This window comes from Hemicordylus capensis, chromosome 5, assembly GCF_027244095.1.
Source record: "Hemicordylus capensis ecotype Gifberg chromosome 5, rHemCap1.1.pri, whole genome shotgun sequence".
In the NCBI taxonomy this organism is placed as follows: domain Eukaryota; kingdom Metazoa; phylum Chordata; class Lepidosauria; order Squamata; family Cordylidae; genus Hemicordylus; species Hemicordylus capensis.
In genome coordinates, this window is record NC_069661.1 from 163,992,684 (window position 1) to 164,011,619 (window position 18,936).

The 18,936-nt window shown below is 43.4% G+C and overlaps 1 protein-coding gene across 6 annotated transcripts in view; it reads left to right on the plus strand.

The window, feature by feature from the left end:
- Positions 1 to 495: 495 nt before the first annotated feature.
- GRM8 (glutamate metabotropic receptor 8) overlaps positions 496 to 18,936 on the plus strand; it is a 791,912-nt gene continuing 773,471 nt past the window's right edge. For 2 of the 6 annotated variants that reach the window (XM_053256768.1, XM_053256771.1), the window contains exon 1: positions 1,202 to 1,357. The gene's annotated coding sequence lies outside the window, so the exon portion shown is untranslated. Of the gene's footprint in view, positions 802 to 1,200; positions 1,358 to 18,936 lie in introns of those variants that run through there. The other 4 variants (XM_053256776.1, XM_053256769.1, XM_053256779.1 and 1 more) reach the window with 4 other exon arrangements.

An 18,936-nucleotide genomic window follows, 5' to 3' on the forward strand; every position in this document is an offset into this window, starting at 1 on the left:
TCCTGCTCCTCTTCAATGACTCGCCTCCGTTCAAGAGAAGCCGCAGTTAACACCCAGTCCCCTTATTAGCCCCATATGTTTTCCTCTCCCTCCTCCTGCCGAGCCCTAATTGGCTTTTGCTTGCAAATAAAACCTGATGGAAACATTTGTTTTCCTGACCGTTTGTGGTGTCAGATCGGAATAGGAAGGGGGAGGAGGGGGTGCAGCGTGGGAGCAGGGAAGCTTTGCAGTGACGGAGGCGGGCGCCGGGAGGTGTGTGTGTGTGTGTGTGTGTGTGGGGAGAGCCTGCTGTGATCTTTCCCACCCAGATTCCATGGTGGAGGGGGGGCGGCGGGTGAGAGGGAAGACGTCCCGATGGAACAGAAGCGATTTTTGCTTTGTTTGGAAGACTGCGGCATCCCAGAAGTTAATTCGGTTTGCTTGACAACTCCAAACGATTGCGGGGGGCAAATCTCCCAAGCCTGAAGTGTGTGTGCGTGAGGGGCGGGCGGGGAAGAGAGCTTCCCTCACTTTCATTTATTTATTTTATTTTATCTTATTTTATTTTATTTTATTTTATTTGCCCGTGGCCAGGCTGGATGTCTGATAAGAGATGGATTAGGAGGGGAGTTTAGAGACAGACCAATAGCTGCTGCCAGTGGGAGTATTTGTTATTCACATGGAAGAGACTCGGGCATCGCTGGCTCTTTTCAGCACCAAGAACAGCTACAAGTGCAGCTTCCCGTCCCCGCTTCGGAAGCAGGCAGCGTGCCTGGAAATGGAGCGGCAAGAAGTCACCCAGCGGGCCCCTCTCCAGCCAGGGTGAGTGAGTGGGGCTGGACAGGAGGACCCCTTGGGACGGGCTGCAACTTGGACGGCAGATGCATCAAGTTGACCCCGATTAGAGTTCGGGTGATTGAACTGGCTTGAGACCCGGCGAGGGTGGGCAGGCCGGGGGTTGCCGCGGAACAGATGTCTCTGCAGGGAGACAGTCGGGTTTGGTTGCCAGCAGAAGAGCCAGTTCCTTAGCAGGGCCAACCCAAGAGCCAAAGTCCGAGAGCCTTCAGCTCGCAAGAAGTTTGGAAGGCTTAAGCTGGTCAGGTGGATGACTGGCTGTGCGTGGAGCCTGTCGGCGCTTGGCGGGTCCCCAGTGCTTTGCAGCAGTGCTGGGATCGCCCTGCATGTCCCGATCTCCGCGGGGGGGCGGGGGCGGGAGAGAGGGCGGGGAGTCGGTTTGAGATAGAGGCTCGTGGACTGAAATTACCTAATCCTCTCTACCCGGGCGGCGGCGTTGGCGTCTATTAATTCCATCAGTGACCTCCGCCGCTTCTCGGCACCATGGAGCTGCGAGTATTGCCGGTCGATTGGGGAAATCGAGGTATATATGGTTTTTTTTTTCTCCTGCGGGGGAGCCTTCTGAGTGGGGGGGGAGAATAAAGGGTTCATCCGGGAGGGGCACGGAAGGAAGGAAGGAAGCCTTAATGCAAGTTTTGGTCACAACACCGCTTCCCCCCAAAGCAACTAGGAACTGCTGCTCTCTCTGGATGGCGAGCGGCTGGCGACTCCTGAGAAGGAGATTGAAATTAACTGTCGGAGTAAAGAGGCAACAATCAAGCCGACGTCCTATGCCTATGTATGGAACAGGCATGGCTGATATTCAGAAACACTAGGCTCACACACCGGGAAGGAAGGAAGGAAGGAAGGAAGGGGGTGGTGGTGTTCTCCCCTCCCCTATCTATGGTTTCCTTCGATCATGTACTGATTTTATTTGCACGCGGGTCTGCCTCCTGGGAGACTTGTTTTAAAAGGTGTAGTTAGTTTGGGCTTGAATCTGGAGCAATGAAGCGTGCCTTCGAGAAGAGGGCCATTTGGGGGCTGCCTGCCCCCAACTTCTTTTGCCAATATTCAAAGCTGAGCTTGGGGAAGTCGGCGCAGCACGGTTTCTTCCTCTGATCTCAGGATTTAAAATATAAGCAGCTTGATCCACTTCCTCCTCTATCCTTCCCACCGCCCCGAGGAAGGAAGCGGAGCATTAAGGCTGTTGGAAATCAGCAAGCCCACCCTACTGTGTGCGGAGAGAGGTCCCTGGGGGCTTGTTCAAGCTGGTGAAATCGCTCAGGATTGACACGTGTGCCTCTTGGTGTAAATTGTACGGGGGGGGGGGAGAGGGGGTATCTTGGCCAGATTGTGCAAGACATGATGATAGGGCCCCCTGGGAGGGAACAATCGATTCCCTTGATGTGTATTTTAGGGGGGGAAGCCCTCTTGATGTTGCTTACCATAGTGAACCCAAAAGAAAGCTATTTATAGAAAGCTCTCTGAGATGTCTAATAAAGGAATCTCAGTACCTTTTGGAGACTGTAATCTGCCATTTTTTGTAGCAGGTATTTTAAAGACAAGTAAGTGAATGGATCACTCTAAAACAACTGCAAACACACACACAAGCTTCACATAATGAAGAGCGATTGTGGATCTGGGAGGCATGCAAATCTAGCAAGTGCATTGACATTTGGCATTAGAAACTAGCTCCTGACCTTTGGGATTAGTTACAGAAATGTTACATTGTCACAGGGAATTTTTTGTGGAGATGAAACCCCCAACCACATTGTGGTGTGAGGGTTTGTAATGATAATTATTATGCATTTCAGTACACACACACACAAACACACCTGGACATTTGAAAACACCTGAATGGAATTGTGTAAAAAGGACCTATAATGAACGAACTTCAGGATCACTTTATTCTCATGTCTACATTTGCACCCTAGTGAAGATAGTGCACTAAATATAGTACAGTATTTCAGAATCTACAGCAGATTTAAAGGTAGAAATGTGAGAGGATACAGCTGATAATTCTGAAGCCAAAAGACCTTCTTCCTCCTGTGTATTTCAATTAATGGTGCAGTTCCTTAGGAACAGAAGGGACTGTATGGAGACAAGTAAAAACAACTGACAACAGAGGGCTCCCTTCTAAGAGGATTTACCATCTAGGTAATAGCAGATTTTTGTGGGATTTTACAGACCAAAGCAGCGAAAGCCTGTTTGCTGATTGAACTTCCTGGCCTCCCAATCCTAAACCTATTTACTTTGAAGAATGCCTTCCCGATTTGAGTATAACTTGACTTTCAAGTAAGTGAGCTTGGGGTGACAGCCAAAATGAGTGGAGAGCTCCTTCCTGAATTACAATGCATTTTAAAACAACAAGTGATGCATTGATGGCTTGTGTGCTGGGAGTGGAAATGCAGCGAAGAGTTAATATTCAAGTGGCTCCCAGACAAGGAAGACAGGGATGCTTAAATGCAAAGGAAGACAATGTTTGAATCAGCCAAATGTATGACGAGTTGGCGGAGACAGCGAAAGCTGCTCTAGCTTTGCCTGGGTGAAGTTGGCAGTCAGACAGCCAATAGCCCAAGCTGACAGTGACCTTGGCAACATTAGAGTAGTTCACTTTTGGATGAATTGGTCCTGAGCAATTCTCCAGTGCATTAGGCAAAGCGGGCCCTGCCTCTGAAATCAGAGCTGTGTGCCATCCCATTCCACCTCCTTATCCTTCTCAGGCTAATGTTTTTTATTATAGTCAGTGTGAGGAAACACCTCCTCCAGCTTCGTGTTTGTTCGCCACTCTTCCGAGCAGCAGAGTATTTTGGGTCGCTGATGCAGCACAGGAACTTCCGATAAACTAGAGCTGCAGCAATCTGTTGGCCGGAGCTGAAACTCCTCTAGGCTGATTTGGAAAGTCTGCTTACATCTCGCCAAGGAGAGACTGGGACATGCAACTGTAATCCAAAAGATGCTACATTGGGAGGAGCAGTTTGAGGCAGAGAGGAGCATTTTTGCTCTTTTCTCTTCCTACTTCCTCAGTTTGAAACTTGTTTAAAATATTTTAGTTTTTCCAGAGAAAGAATGTGGCTATTCCTTGTAATATGGAAAGCAATGTGTGCATGCATGTGAGCGCATGTACACACACACAGGCAGGCAGAAGCTGTTTTCTAAGATGTGGTAGGCAAATGAATTGAATTCGTATATTGATATTTTTCCACTGGAAAATGTGTTCTCAAGAAATGATCCTGCCACAATGATGAGTAAGATAAGCTCTTCCCCTACATCATCTCAGTGATATTTTCAAGAATCCTGTAAGGTAAGCCATTGGTATCATCCTTACATTGGATATGAAGGCTGAGGTTAAGAGTGGTTTGCCTCAAACCACTCAGTGTATAAGTGGCAGAGTGGAAATATGAACTGGGGAATTTCCCACTTTACATTCTTAGCTTCTGCACAATGCTGGATATATGAATACTATCTTTAACTTTCAAGGTAAGATCTCAAGGGCTTGCTCAGAAGAATTTGGCCTTGCAAATAATTATATACAAGGACTGGGGAACACTCATTTAGGTAAGTATCGCACCTATAATGGTAATTCTTGCCTAAAGATATCTGCCTGCTGCTAGTCCCAATACAGGATCCTGTTAATAGGCCAAGTGATTTTATTTGGAGCAATGTTATATAGAATTACAAAATATACTAGCCCACAGTAAAGTTCTTCAGCTCTTCCAGAAAGAATATCTACTCTGGACAAATGACTAACTGCAAGGATTTAGACACAGATGGTCAACATTCCTAATTCTGAGCCACATACAGAATTCTTAATATAGCCAGGAGATACAAGATATACAACCTATACTGCACATATTCTACCCCATTCTGTGCCAATAGTCTCCCAGTCTTGCAGCTGATCTAACACCATCCACTGCTGCTACTTTCCTCTCCCCAAAATCTGTTGCCACCATTTTGATCATCCATGACATAATGCTGGAGTAATGCTGCTCCATTACTTCCAAAAGACAACCTTTCCCTCTGTATCTTTCCCCCAACTTAACCCTCCCCGTCTGCGCTTCCAGAGAGAAAAAATACAGGCATTTTTTTCTCCCATGGGAGACACAACAGCTTCTGGGAGGGGGTGCAATGAAGACAATTTACAGTCAGTGGATGGGAGAAAGTGTTAACACACTCTTTCCAGTAGAATTCCCTGAAACTGCTTTAAGATAAAACTGCTAGGACATCCAGTCACAAATCTCCTACATAATGGGTGATTTTGGACTCTCAGTTTCTACCAACAAAGCAAAAATACTGATGATTATGTAGCAAACCCTGGCAAACTGTTTTTTAAAGTACAACCAAGTTGATTCTTTTGCAGTTCTTTTCACAGAGAAAAGAGTAATACCTCAGATATACCAATGGGGCCCTCAGGGGTTGCACTCCTACCTATTACTGAGTGTTTCTCAGGAACAGTAGAGATGGGCGCAACATAATGACCAGATGTGCTGTATAAGTGTATATGATGACCTCATCAACTAGCACTGATTAGGGAAATCCCACACTATTGAAGAGGCTATTATAGGACCCATTTGGACTGTTATTCCTACAATAGCTGGCTTCCTGCTTCTGAGTGTTGTGGCTATCTGGGGTGATGGAGAGCATGCATCTGTCCCTTTTCAGGGAGTACCTCTTGTGGTCCAAGTTGTGTGCTACGGTGTCCAGTTGAAAATAGCTGCTGGAGTTGCCCATGTAGTTGTGCCCAAAGTGTGTGGCTAGATAAATGGATGGGAGGGGAAACTCGATTATGCCTATTATACTCACAGACACTATAGGCTGCTTCTTCCAATGTCATTTCAATTTACTTTTTTGAATTTCCTGGGATTCACAATTGAATCACATATCTCACACAGTTGGGCCATTCTTGCTTTAGACCTTTGAAACATGCATTGTTACCAAGAGCCCGATCCACTGTGTGTGGAGTGGTGGGTTTGTTTGTGTTTTTTTGGTTTGGCAATTTTTTTTATACTCACTTGTTCCAGCACACCTTGCTATAGTGTGCTCTCCACACTTTTCATGTGTTATGCATACTATTAGCCAAAATAAACTATCCATTTCCATGGGAAGTGCAATGTGACAAGGATCCATTTTGTGGGGTTCCCCTCCCTGTAAAGTGAATTCTTCTTTATTTTGTTTATGGTTAGTAGGGTGCATGGTTCTCTTCCCCACCCTTGCTCTCTAGCTTCCAATGGGGATCAAATCTTCTATCCCCATGGGTCATCTGAGATGTTGACATATTTACATGTTTTCCATAAATTAAGGTTTTTTTAGTACCTTTCTCTGAGATATATCAAAATAAGAATGTGCTGGATAGTAGGTTTTTTTAAAAAAAAAGCTCTTACATTTAATTTTCTCATCTCTTAATTAAATTTTAAACCTATTTTCTAATATAGAACAATTTTTTTTGCATGGCCTTATAAAATGCTGAAGGAAAATAGACTCTTTTCCTCAAAGAATGCAATGTTTTTATTTTTTAAAAATACTTTCAGAACATTGATATTTGAATTTTGTTCTATTAGAGTTCAGATTTTCTACCAGACCATTGCAAATTCCACTGTTTTATATAGAGTCAAAATCTATCACTGAGCTGTGGCGTCCAAATGAGCTTGACATTTCTTTAAAATGTAATGGAAAATAATGTGTGTGAAGTGGCTTGGAACTATTGTTTCTATTCTGCTTTCATTTAACACCAAGAATGTGCTAGATACTGTACAGAATAAAGAAATGAAATGATCCCTGTTCGAGGTGGCAGAGGGGAAGAGATAAGGGTGCTTAGGCATGAACGTTTCTCGGCGGGGGTGAGGGGGGTGTAGGTTTGATCATTCCGCATACCATCACCGTTAGACATTTTCAATACAATAATTTCATGCACAGTCTGCACTGATAATCTATCCCTCCACATGGCAGATGCAGAGACTCCTGGGCTATTGTGTCACAAATGCTGCAATCCACACAAAGGGGGAAAAAGAATTTTAAAAAATCCATTCCACATACTGCCTTCTTTATATTTAAAATGTGTAATGATGATCAAAGCTCAAAGCATCACTACTGGAAAGAGGAGATCTAAACTGTCCCTTCTGTTAATGCCATAGGAGAGCAAAAGTATTAGAAGAGCTGTCTTGTATGCAAGTACCCTGCTGCAAAACAAAATCACACTGTCACTTAATACTGTGACAAGGAGGTCATTCACACAATCAAAAACTGTGTTCAACCTGGGTTTGGGAGCTGTGTCTGCTCCCAATTTTCAGTTGTGTGGAAGCAAGTAAGAGGAAAACCTGGGTAGAAGTGATTGTATGGAAGCAAGGTAGGAGGAAAAGCTGCCAGGTTTTCCTCCTACCTTGCTTCCACACAATCACTTCTACCCAGGTGTCCCTCTTACTTTGCTTCCACACAACCAAAAACTGGGAGCACACACAGCTCCCGGACCTGGTTAGGACAGTTTTTGCTTGTGTGAATGACCTCAAAGTATCATTCATTATTTAAAAAGAAACCTCAGTTTTGTCAGGTATATCCATCCCCACTTGTTGAATGTGATCAGATACTTGCCAGGTCCTCCATATGGAACATTCTAAGGTCCCTAGGGATGGAGCTGGTTTGAGGTACATCTGACTTGCTGCTTCTCTGGTTACACACAGCACTTCTTAGCAGGGGTTTAGAATTCATAGGAAGTGGCTTTAGTGCAGTGGTACAGCACTTTTGGATATAGAACACTACAGGGTCAGTCTTTGAAATGTCAATTTAAAAGGAGTTCAGGTAGATCATTTGGGAAAGACTGTTGCCTGAGGCCTGGGAAGAGATGCCTCCAGTCAAACTAGACATAAACAGTATTGGGAATTATGGTCTGGATGATAGCCTGCACCATGAGTGGGAGGGTGGGCAAGCAAAACAATTTACTAAGCCCCCTTTTCAACCCTTGCTCTTTTTTACTGCCACCGAGGTGAAATGTTTTTCTCTTGTTTTCCTTTACTTTCTGGCTGCCTCCACAAAAGAACTCTATATCACTGTAACCTTTGAGAATTCTTTTATAACTCTGCCAATTTACTTGTACTAAGTAGCGTGGGATGGCAATTAGACGTAGAGTGGCAAAGTTTCCGAGACCAAAGGAAAAAAATAACCATAAGTTTTTACTAAAGACTATGAAAAAAAATCAATAATTAGGTTCATGCAGCAACAAAAAAAACTAAAACCATTTGGGTAGTAAGTAAGCCATATGAGGAGAAGGGAGTCTAAAAAGAAATGCATCCTGCTAAACCTATGTGTATTGAAATCCTTTCTCAGCCAAGTTGTAAAACTAAACTATTTCTTCTAACTCATGCGTGTTTCTTGTTTCTTGATTCCTTGTTTTTATATAACAGCCTCTTTTCAGCACTCTTTATCCTGGGTCTTCATCTTCTGTCTGTCATTCCTCTGAGCTCATTCACACAATCAAAAACTGTGTTCTACCTGGGCTTGGGAGCTGTGTGTGCTCCCAATTTTTGGTTGTGTGGAAGCAAGGTAGGAGGAAAACCTGGGTAGCTTTCCCCCTTTTTCCTTGCTTCCACACAACCAAAAATTGGGAGCACATACAGCAACCAACCCCAGATAGAACACAGTTTTTGATTGTGTGAATGACCTCTCTGTCTCATTCTGGTTCATATTGTCTGATTCGGATTTCCCCTCCAATATTTCAACCAATTCTACCAAAAGCTCTGTGGTCGCCTAACATGGCTCTGTGGTCGCCTAGAGTAGACACTGACTTGACGGCACAACTTTACCTTTACTTTAAAGGGCGTAGCTGAAGTTTTGGTTTGCTAAGTATCTTAAGATGTTGTCCCCCTGGCTGACCTTTTGAACCTCATAAGGGGATATAACCTTTTGAGCCACTTTTAGGATAAGAACGTCTGAAGCTCTGACAGGAACTGTCAATTTTATCACCATCTTAGTGCTGAAATACAAATGACACTTTGGGGACTAAAACTGACAAACTTCAATATATAGGGAAAGAAACACACTTTTCCCTCCAAAGGTGACTTTTTCACACTACTGTAGCATGCTGAATTTAACAAAACTGATTACAAAATGATGGAAACAGTTCTATTCCTTCACATGAAACTAGGTAGACTAATGGTCTGATTAATTTAAGGCAACCACATATTTTCATGTGAGTGTAATATAATTTTCCAAGTTATTGGCAATTAAAGCTTGGGAGGCATTGGATCTGCCATTGCTTCCTCTATCCTGCTTCATCTTCAGGGGCACGTCACATGAAAGAGGACAACTTCTGCAGTAAGCTGAATCAGGGAAGTTTGCCTTTCATCAGACTGATGTAGTTCTCAGGATGAGGAATGCTTATTTGAATTTTGACTTTCATACATCAGTGCAGACAGCAATACAGGTCAGATGCATGTTACAGCACAGACAAAGGTTAAAAGTGTTAGAGATACCTTCAGTTTTCAGCATCATTTGGAGAGCAAATAATACAGGCATAACCAAACAGCTCCTCTTTAAATCATCATATGGCAATACGGGGATTTAAAAATCATTTTCTGAAAGGGTCAAACACTTCCTATTTGTATTAATCTGAGTAAAGTCACTATAAGCAAAACTCCCAGCAGTCTTCTTACCAAACTGAACCCAGTAGTAGAACTAGCATTGCAATGCATTATTTAGAGTTCATTAATATAAAGTACACTAGAGCTGACACTCTGGCGACTTCTGTAAGAAGTAATGAGCTTGTAATAAGAATAATGACTAGTCCCATTAGCCTCCTTTCCTCTGTACTATTTGGTGGCACAATGTCAACATGGAACTACAATGCATGCTGAGCAAAAGTCTACTATGGCCATGTATCATAAGATGTAGCCACTCTTGCACATATCTTAGCATACTTAAGTCCTATTGATATCAAAGAAGGACCATATCAACACATGGACCATAATCAGCAATGAAGGCAGGACCTGCAGAAACTAACTGTTCTTATTTTCTAGCAAACATATGTTCATTCCCTCCTTTGTTTATATATAATAATTAATTATCTTGCATTAGAACAGCAGTCCTCAGCCTTTTCAGACACCAGGGCTGACCTTTCATCCCAAACTGCAACATGGAACTCACTTCTGAATTGGTCTACCATGTCAGCATCGTCATGCTCCTCCTCTTCTTTCTCTCCCTTTCTATCTCTTTCCACCATAATTCCAGATCTAATCATGTTTTTAAAAAGGGTGTTTATATATGAATAGATTGTCCCGGGATGGGAATGATTATATGAATATTCATTCCTCTGAAACACATTCCTAATGCAGTATGGCTAGATGGCATCCAGAGTTGAATGTACATTCCATTGTCCATTTAGAGGTACATCTGGTTATGCCTGCAGCAAGTATTAGCATATTAGCAAGTAATATGTGTGTGAAAACTTAGGTGTCCTTAGGTGCACTGAAGCATCTGACTTCTCCCTCTGTTTCTTTCTACCTCCTTTCTGCCTTTCTCTTCCTGCTTTGTTTCCTAAAAGGATCTTAAACAAAATGGTGGTGTGCTGCTGGTTTAATCCACTTTAGGTTGGGATACCAGCCAGCTGTAGGTCATGACCTGTCTGCTGAAGATCAATGCATTAGTGTATCTGAAGAATGGAAAGACAGGACAAGCATCTTACTTCGGATAGTTATACAATGCAGTAGATTGCAGACAAGATCCTTAATTTAGATTTGAAGATAGGTTTTGTGATTTTTTTCCTCCTGAACACACATGTTCAGTCAGTTCTAGGGAAATAAAGGCATGCTCTTTTTTGGGGGGGGGGAGCTATTTAACATGCGAGCACTGCTTAGAACTATTTAAAAAACCCTCTGATAACTTGGGAATACAATTGAATTAATTCAGATTTATAGCCATTCTGAAAGGGATTAGTTTTTACTTTGAATAAAAACTCTGAATATTAAAGGAAATTGTCTGAATTTATAGCACAGCAGGTCAATATTTTTTCATTTGTCTAAAATTCATTGATAACAATGAAAATGAATGTTTATGAAATTATTTCTCTGTTAGCTGCAGGAGCTCACAAGAATGCATTTGTATTGCTATAATATTTAATATTAATCAATATCGCAAAAGTGATGTGGTTTGAATAAGCCAGCAAGCATAATGAAAGCTTTTACTTATTCGATGACATAAAGAGCCTCAAAGTAATTCAGTGTAATGTAATTTTCATTGCACTGGGCTGTGACGTCTTTAAAAAATAATGCATTATAAGCAATTCATTTTCTATTTTCCAGACAGGTTTTAACCATTAACAACAATGAATCACATGTCCCTCCTTTGACAGTGAAGGTGTTCTAACCACTTTGATGCATGAACATCAAAATGTATATGTAGTGCTTTATTCTGCTTATGGAATTTATTTTATACTCCTACACACTATAAATGTCCCTACAATGCTAGTATGTGGAGGCATAAAGAAATCCCATAAGCAGAATAAAGCAATACATATACATTTTGATGCTCATGCATCAAAGAGTTAGAGCCTTTCCACTGTGAAAGAAGAGACATGAATCATTGTTGTTAATGGTTAAAGCCTGTCTGGAAAACAGAAAACGAATGGCTTATAATGCACCTTCTAAAAAATACGTCACAGACCAATTGCACTAATGAATCACAATGTTACTATTTATGTCATCGACAGAATAAGTAAAGGTAGCATTGTTATGTGATAACTGCAACTACCAGCTGACACCATCATTAAGGCTACAGCAGATCAGCTACAGACAGAGTACAGTCTACTCTTTAGACCGATCTTTCCCATTGTGTGAATGTAGCACATATCAGTGGAAGAGAGCTGGCCCTTTGATAACATCACTTTGTGGTGTGAATCAATCCATCTGCCATGGAGAGCCAGTCTGTTCTGCAGCTGTCACAAGTGCTCCTGCTGGGAAGCAGTTTATGGTGTGGCTGGACAGGAGCAGTATGACCCAAAGGCCTTGTAGTCCTACCTGCCAGCCCCATCCTATGGCACTAGCTCCTATGGCACTGGCTCACTGTACCTTAGAAGTAAAAGCTCAGGCCTCAAAATACAAACAAGTTTGCTCTTAAATCTCAGCTTTATCAATTAACGTGTCCTCATCAAATAAAATTGGCCCCACAGATCAATTAAAGTGCTAGTTGGTTAATCTACCAATTAAACTGATTAAAGCTTGTGGCCCTAATTGAATCCATATAGTCCAACTACCCAGCCAGGAACCTCCACCCACTACCCACCCCCATCATCTACAGCAGTAATTCCCTTAATTGCATGCTGGAGCACATTAGAAATAGTCATGAGGAATAAATCTAGGAAATAATTGAAGGCTTCTGTGAGCCAAGTACCAACTATGTGGAGTACCTACCTCGCATAAAAAGCCTTCTGTGTCTCTGGAGGAGTTGCTGATCTGGCCTACTATGTCTGAGGATTCACTGAGTTGGCATTGCTCCTTCCGATTAGGCTCTGCTGGGCTTGGTGTGATTCTGCCACAGCTCTGCTCTGAGTGTGACTGAATCGTCCAGTCATTCCCGATGCAGAGACAAAGTGGCATTTCTTGCCTTTGGAAAATTCACACTCAGAACCATGATTCACACAGAAGCACAATGGGGACAGGTAGTGCTCACTTTTTACACACTCGAAAAGTACAAATTTCAGAGAGTGCATCTCTGATTTTCAAAAGCATTATTCAACTATCCCAAGAGTAGGGAACTCTTATCATCAAAACCATCTGCAGAGAGTTGGTGACCCTCAAGAAATACTTTCCAAGCACATCAAGACTCATGCTTTGTCAGTGGAAACAGCTTCCATTAACAGAAAAAGTGTTGCAAGACGCCTTTGTGCAAGCACAAGGCTCCTGTTTCAGGAGCTTCTACTGAGAGAATGCGGTTCTGGATGCTGCTCAGAGAGTCTATAGTTCACAAAGCAGGGACTTTGGCCTATGCAGGTCCCTCATCTGTTTCCACTTGTCTATCCAGCAAATGGGAGTGATTGAAGGAAGCACAGGACACCAAGCCTTGCTTTTGGTATGCTGAAAAATAACCTGTTTCCCCAGGTTGCTTCACTGGCCAGCCTCTTTTGAGCAAATGCCCTGAAACAGTCATGCAAGAATCTGCTTGCCCAGTAACCGATTTCTGTGGCTTCCATCACCATTTTGAAACTATGGCTCTAGTTCAAGCAGTAGGTGGCTGAGAGAAAGGCCATTTTAAAAAATAACAGACCTCTGTAATCTTGCCTCTTCAAATTCAGTTGAGATCTCAATATATAGTATATTAAACTGTGTATTTAAAGAGCCAATTTTGCAATTCATTGTGTTAAAATTCTGCAGCATGTATATGTGCTCTGCTTATGATGCAAGCAAACAGCTCAGCATTTTCAGTATGATTCCTGGGGATTAAGTTAACCCTAGATACTGTTTTTATTGGTGCATTTTCTGCCTGGAGACTGTATCCAAAGTTAATGCATAGTTATTTTGAATTATTGGAGACTCAGTCAACTGGGCCAAATTTTGTGTTCTGAGTTACACAACCATACATCTAGATAGAGAGAGATTTTTAAGTCCATGAAATTAAATTCCCATATATAGGACTGAGAGCAGAATGCACCCCATTGACTTTAAAGCCTGTAACCAGACTGGTCTAAAATCTGCACTGATTTATATTTTGTGCTGTGCCAAGGAGGTCATTTTGATGGGACTGGGTGTTCCATTTTGAAACACCCAGTCCCACATACCAGTATACATTTTGGCTTGCAGAGACACAACCTAAATTAAATTCAAATAGATGCAGAGAGAATGGTGGCATCTTAAAAAAATTTTTTTTTGTGCTTCACACACCCTTGCTTCCTGGTATTTCCAATTCAGGAACTTTCATTCACACCACCTATATATGTTTCATTGTCAAATCTTTATTTTTCTGTTGGATCACAGTGAGATATTTTTACCATTAACACATGAGACTTCAGAATGAATAATCTTCACAAGTCTTGAAACACTTCTTAATTGTCCTTTACCATATGCCCTATTAAAACTTAGCTGTAAGAGAATTAGAGACCTGAACAGGTTCATTGAGGAAAAAGTGGATTTAAGAACATAAGAACAGCCCTGCTGGATTGGGCACAAGGCCCATCTAGTCCAGCATCCTGTTTCACACAGTGGCCCACCAGATGCCACTGGAAGCCTACAGCAGGAGTTGAGGGCATGGCCTCTCTCCTGCTGTTACTCCCCTGCAATTGGTACTCAGAGGCATCCTGCCTTTGAGGCTGGAGGTGGCCTATAGCCCTCCAACTAGTAGCCATTGATAGACCTCTCCTCCATGAAGTTATTCAAACTCCTCTTAAAGCCATCCAGGTTGTTGGCTGTCACATCTTGTGAGAATTCCACAAGTTGATTATGCGTTGTGTGAAAAAGTACTTCCGTTTGTGGTCCTAAATTTCTTGGCAATCAATTTCATGGGATGACCCCTGGTTCTAGTGTTATGTGAGAAGGAGAAGAATTTCTCTCTATTCACTTTCTCCACTCAATGAATGATTTTATAGACCTCTATCATGTCTCCCCGCAGTTTTCTTTTTTCTAAACTAAATAGCCCCAGGTGTTGTAGCCTTGCCTCATAAGAAAGGTACTCTAGGCCCCTGATCACCTTGGTTGCCCTCTTCTGCACCTTTTCCAGTTCTACAATGTCCTTTTTTAGATGTGGTGATCAGAACTGTACACTGTACTCCAGGTGTGACTGCACCAAACTTTTGTATAAGGGCACTATAATATTAGCCGTTTTATTTTCAACCCCCTTCTTAATAATCCCTAGCATGAAATTGGCCTTTTTCACAGCTGCCGCACATTGCGTTGACACTTTCAACGAGCTGTCCACCACAACCCCAAGATCCCTCTCCTGGTCAGTCACCGACAGCTCGGATCCCATCAGCATATACTTGAAGTTGGGGTTTTTCATCCCAATGTGCATCACTTTACACTTGCCAACATTGAACTGCATTTGCCATTTTGTTGCCCACTCCCCCAGTTTGGAGAGATCCTTTTGGAGCTGCTCACAATCCATTTTGGATTTCACTATCCGGAAGAGTTCGGTATCATCTGCAAATCTGGCCACATCACTGCTTACCCCTGCTTCTAGATCATTTATGAATAAATTAAAAAGCACCGGTCCCAGTACAGATCCTTGGGGGACCTCACTTCTTACTTCCCTCCATTGTGAAAACTCTCCATTTATACCTACCCTCTGTTTCCTGTCTTTCAACCAGTTAGCAATCCACACATGAACTTGCCCCCTTATCCCCTAACTGCTAAGTTTCCTCAGGAGTCTTTGATGAGGAACTTAGACAAAAGCTTTTTGGAAGTCCATGTAAGCTATGTTATCTGGATCACCTTTATCCACACACTTGTTGAAACTCTCAAAGAACTCCAAAAGGTTTGTGAGGCAAGATTTACTGTTACAAGATTTACATAAGATTGCAAGATTTACATAAGCAAATAGCTTATGTGGGGGAAACCCAGATCAGGAGAATGGTGGAAGGAGAGTTAAAGATTAGGTTTGTAGTCTGGGAGTGCTCCTGGATCCCAAACTATCCCTGGTTTCTCAGGCTGAAGCTGGGGCCAGGTGTGTTTTTTTAATCAGCTTCGGAAGACATCCAGATATGTCCATTTCTGGAGACAAATGACCTTAAATAGGTGGTACATATGTCCTTCAACCAGTTAGCAATCCACACATGTACTTGTCCCCTTATCCCATAACTTCTAAGTTTTCTCAGGAGTCTATTATGAGGAACTTTGTCGAAAGCTTTTTGGAAGTCCAGGTATACTATGTCAACTGGATCACCCTTATCCACACACTTGTTGACACTCTTAAAGAACTCCAGAAGGTTCATGAGGCAAGATTTACCTTTGCAGAAGCCATGCTGGTTCTCTTCTAGCAGGGCCTATTCTTCTATGTGCTTTAAAATTTTATAATTTTATCCTTGAGGATGCTTTCCATCAATTTGCCTGGAACGGATGTTAAGCTAACTGGTCTGTAATTTCACGGATTGCCTCTGGATCCCTTTTTGAAAATCGGTGTTACATTTACAACTTTCCAGTCCTCTGGTACATAGCTTGATTGCAGGGAAAAGTTATATATTTTAGCAAGGAGGTCCGTAATTTCACATTTGAATTCTTTGAGGACTCTTGGATGGATGCCATCTGGCCCTGGCGATTTGTTAGTTTTCAGTTTTTCCAGGTAGTTTAGAACATCATCTTTTTTCACTGCTATCTGACTTAGTTGTTTAGCCTCCATGCCTGAAAAGCTTGGTTCAGGAACAGGTATATGCTCAGTATCCTCTGCCATGAAGACAGATGCAAAGAACTCATTGAGCTTCTCTGCAATCTCCATATCCTCCTTAATAATCCCTTTCACTCCCTCATTATCCAACGGTCCAACTGCCTCCCTGCCTCTGATGTATTTAAATAGGTTTTTGTTATTCCCTTTAATGCTTTTAGTTAAATGTTCCTCAAACTCTCTTTTTGCCACCCTTATTGTCACCTTGCATTTCTTTTGCCAGAGTTTGTGTTCCTTTCTGTTCCCCTCATTTGGGCAGGCCTTCCAATTTCAGAAGGAAGTCTTCTTCCCTTTTATGGCTTCCTTGACATTACCTTTTAGCCATGCTGGCATCCTCCTGGACTTAGTGGTACCTTTCCTCCTTTTGGGTATACAGTCCAACCGGGCTTCTAGTATTGTGGTTTTGAGTAAACTCCATGCATTCTGGAGCAGTGACTCTCCTGATTTCCCCTTTCAGCTTTCTTTTTACCATACTCCTCATTTTGGAGAAGTTTCCTCTTCTGAAATTCAAAGTGTCTGTGTTAGACCTCTTTGTTGATTCTCTCCCCACATGTATGCTGAATTTGATCCCACTATGGTCACTGTTCCCTAAAGGGTCGATGACACTGACATCACGCACCAGGTCCTGGGTGTCACTCATAATTAGATCCAAGGTCACCTTCTCTCTGGTTGGTTCCAAGTCCAACTATTCTAGGGCACAGTCATTCAGCGTATCTAGAAATTTGTCCTCTCTGTCATTACCTGACTGTTAATTTACCCAGTCTGTGTGTGGGTAATTGAAGTCACCCATTATTACTACACTGCCTCTCCTTGAAGCCTCTCTGATTTCCTCCTGTAACTCCCAGTCACTGTCAGCATTTTGATCCAGAGGGCCATAGCACATCCCCAGTAGCATGTTTCCATTCAGGCCTTGTATCGTCACCCACAGGGTTTCTGTGGAGGACTCTGGTCCACCTAGGTTTTCTACTTTGTTAGATTCTATCCCTTCTTTAACATACAGTGCTATTCCACCTCCAAAGCGCCCCTCCTTGTCCTTTCTATAGAGTTTATATCCAGGTATAACAGTATCCCACTGGTACTCACTGTTCCACCATGTTTCTTTTATGCCCACTACATATTTTTCTGTGTTAACAGCCAAGCACTCCAGCTCACCCATCTTGGCTCGGAGGCTTCTGGCATTGGCATATAAGCACCTATACGCTGAATCTCTTCCCTGGTGTCTGCTATCTTTCTTTTGACTCTTTGACCAGCTGGCACAGGCTTTGGTCTGCTCTTTATGTGATTCTGCTCTGTCCACTTCTGTTTATCTGAATCCTCTGCACCCTTGCACTTTAAGGGATGGCATTTGCTGAACCAGATACTGTCCAGCTCCTGTCGGCTATTCCTCAGGTGTCATTTTAAAAGCTGCTCAGCAACCTTTTTGATTTTAAGTGCCAGCAGTCTGGTTCCATCTTGGTTCAAGTGCAGCCTGTCTCTTTTGTACAGGCCTTACTTGCCCCAAAATGTGTCCCAGTGCCTAACAAATCTAAACCCCTCCTTCCAGCACCAACTTCTCATCCACACATTGAAACCCTTCAGCTCCACCTGTCTCATTGTACCTGTGTGTGGAACAGGTAGCATTTCTGAGAATGCTACGTTGGGGATCCTGGACTTCAAACTGCTACCTTTCAGCCTAAATTTGGCTTCCAGGACTTCTTGACTACATTTCCCCACATCGTTGGTGCCACCGTGCACCACGACAGCTGTCTCCTCCCCAGCACTGCCTAAGAGCCTATCTAGATGCTGTGTGATGTCCGCAACCTTTGCACCAGGCAGGCAAGTCACTGTGCGGTCAACATGCGGGTCACAAACCCATTTCTCTATACCTCTAATGATCGAATCACCCACTACAAGGAGCCCCCACCCCCCAGAGGAGTATCCCCTGCACGAGAGGATATGGGCTCATCTTCCACGGAAGGGGTCCCTTCTAAAGGAGTCACAGCCTAGTAAGCAGTAGGCCAGAAGGGCTCAACATATAAAGGTACTTAATAATATTTAGTTAAAAATAGTTATGGGTGTTTAAAAGTACTAGGAATGTGCACGATAAATTTTCGGCATGGCGGGGGTAGAGCTTTAAGGGCGGGGGAGAGTGTACTCACCCCCCCGCCGCGTTTCCCCCGCCGGTGCTCTCCAAATTTTAAGCCCCTCGGGGTGGCAGCGTTCCTCCCTGCCGCCCCATTCCCCCCGTCGGCCGGAAGTGGCCGGAAGTCCCGAGCGCACACACGCGCACACAATGGGCGCACGCGCGCTCGGGACTTCCGGCCACTTCCGGCCGATGGGGGGAACAGGGCGGCAGGGAGGAACGCTGCCGCCCGGAGAGCGCTGGTGGGGAAAACGCGGCGGGGGTGTGTGTGAGTACACTCTCCCCCGCCCTTAAAGCTCTACCCCCGCCACTGCCGAATCGCCGAATCAGCCCCCACACCCGAAACGTTTCAGAGGCCTTTACAATGGCCTCCGAAACGTTTCGGGCACAAGCCTAAAAAGTACATAGAAGAGATTAAAAGCAAGCAATTAAAAGGAGGTTACAAAAACTTATGTGAGAGCAGAGGCTGAGACTGCATTTATGTAGGCTCAGCCTGCAGTCCTTCTAGGCAGAAGCTCTTAGGGCTCTGTGGGTTCTGCACGCTGCAGAACAGAACTTTGCTGTGTTGTACGTGATGGTAGGGTCTTCATCCGAGAGCAGCAGCAAGGTATAAAATTTACTTGCGCCACCAGGATGTCTGTGGAGTACTGGTG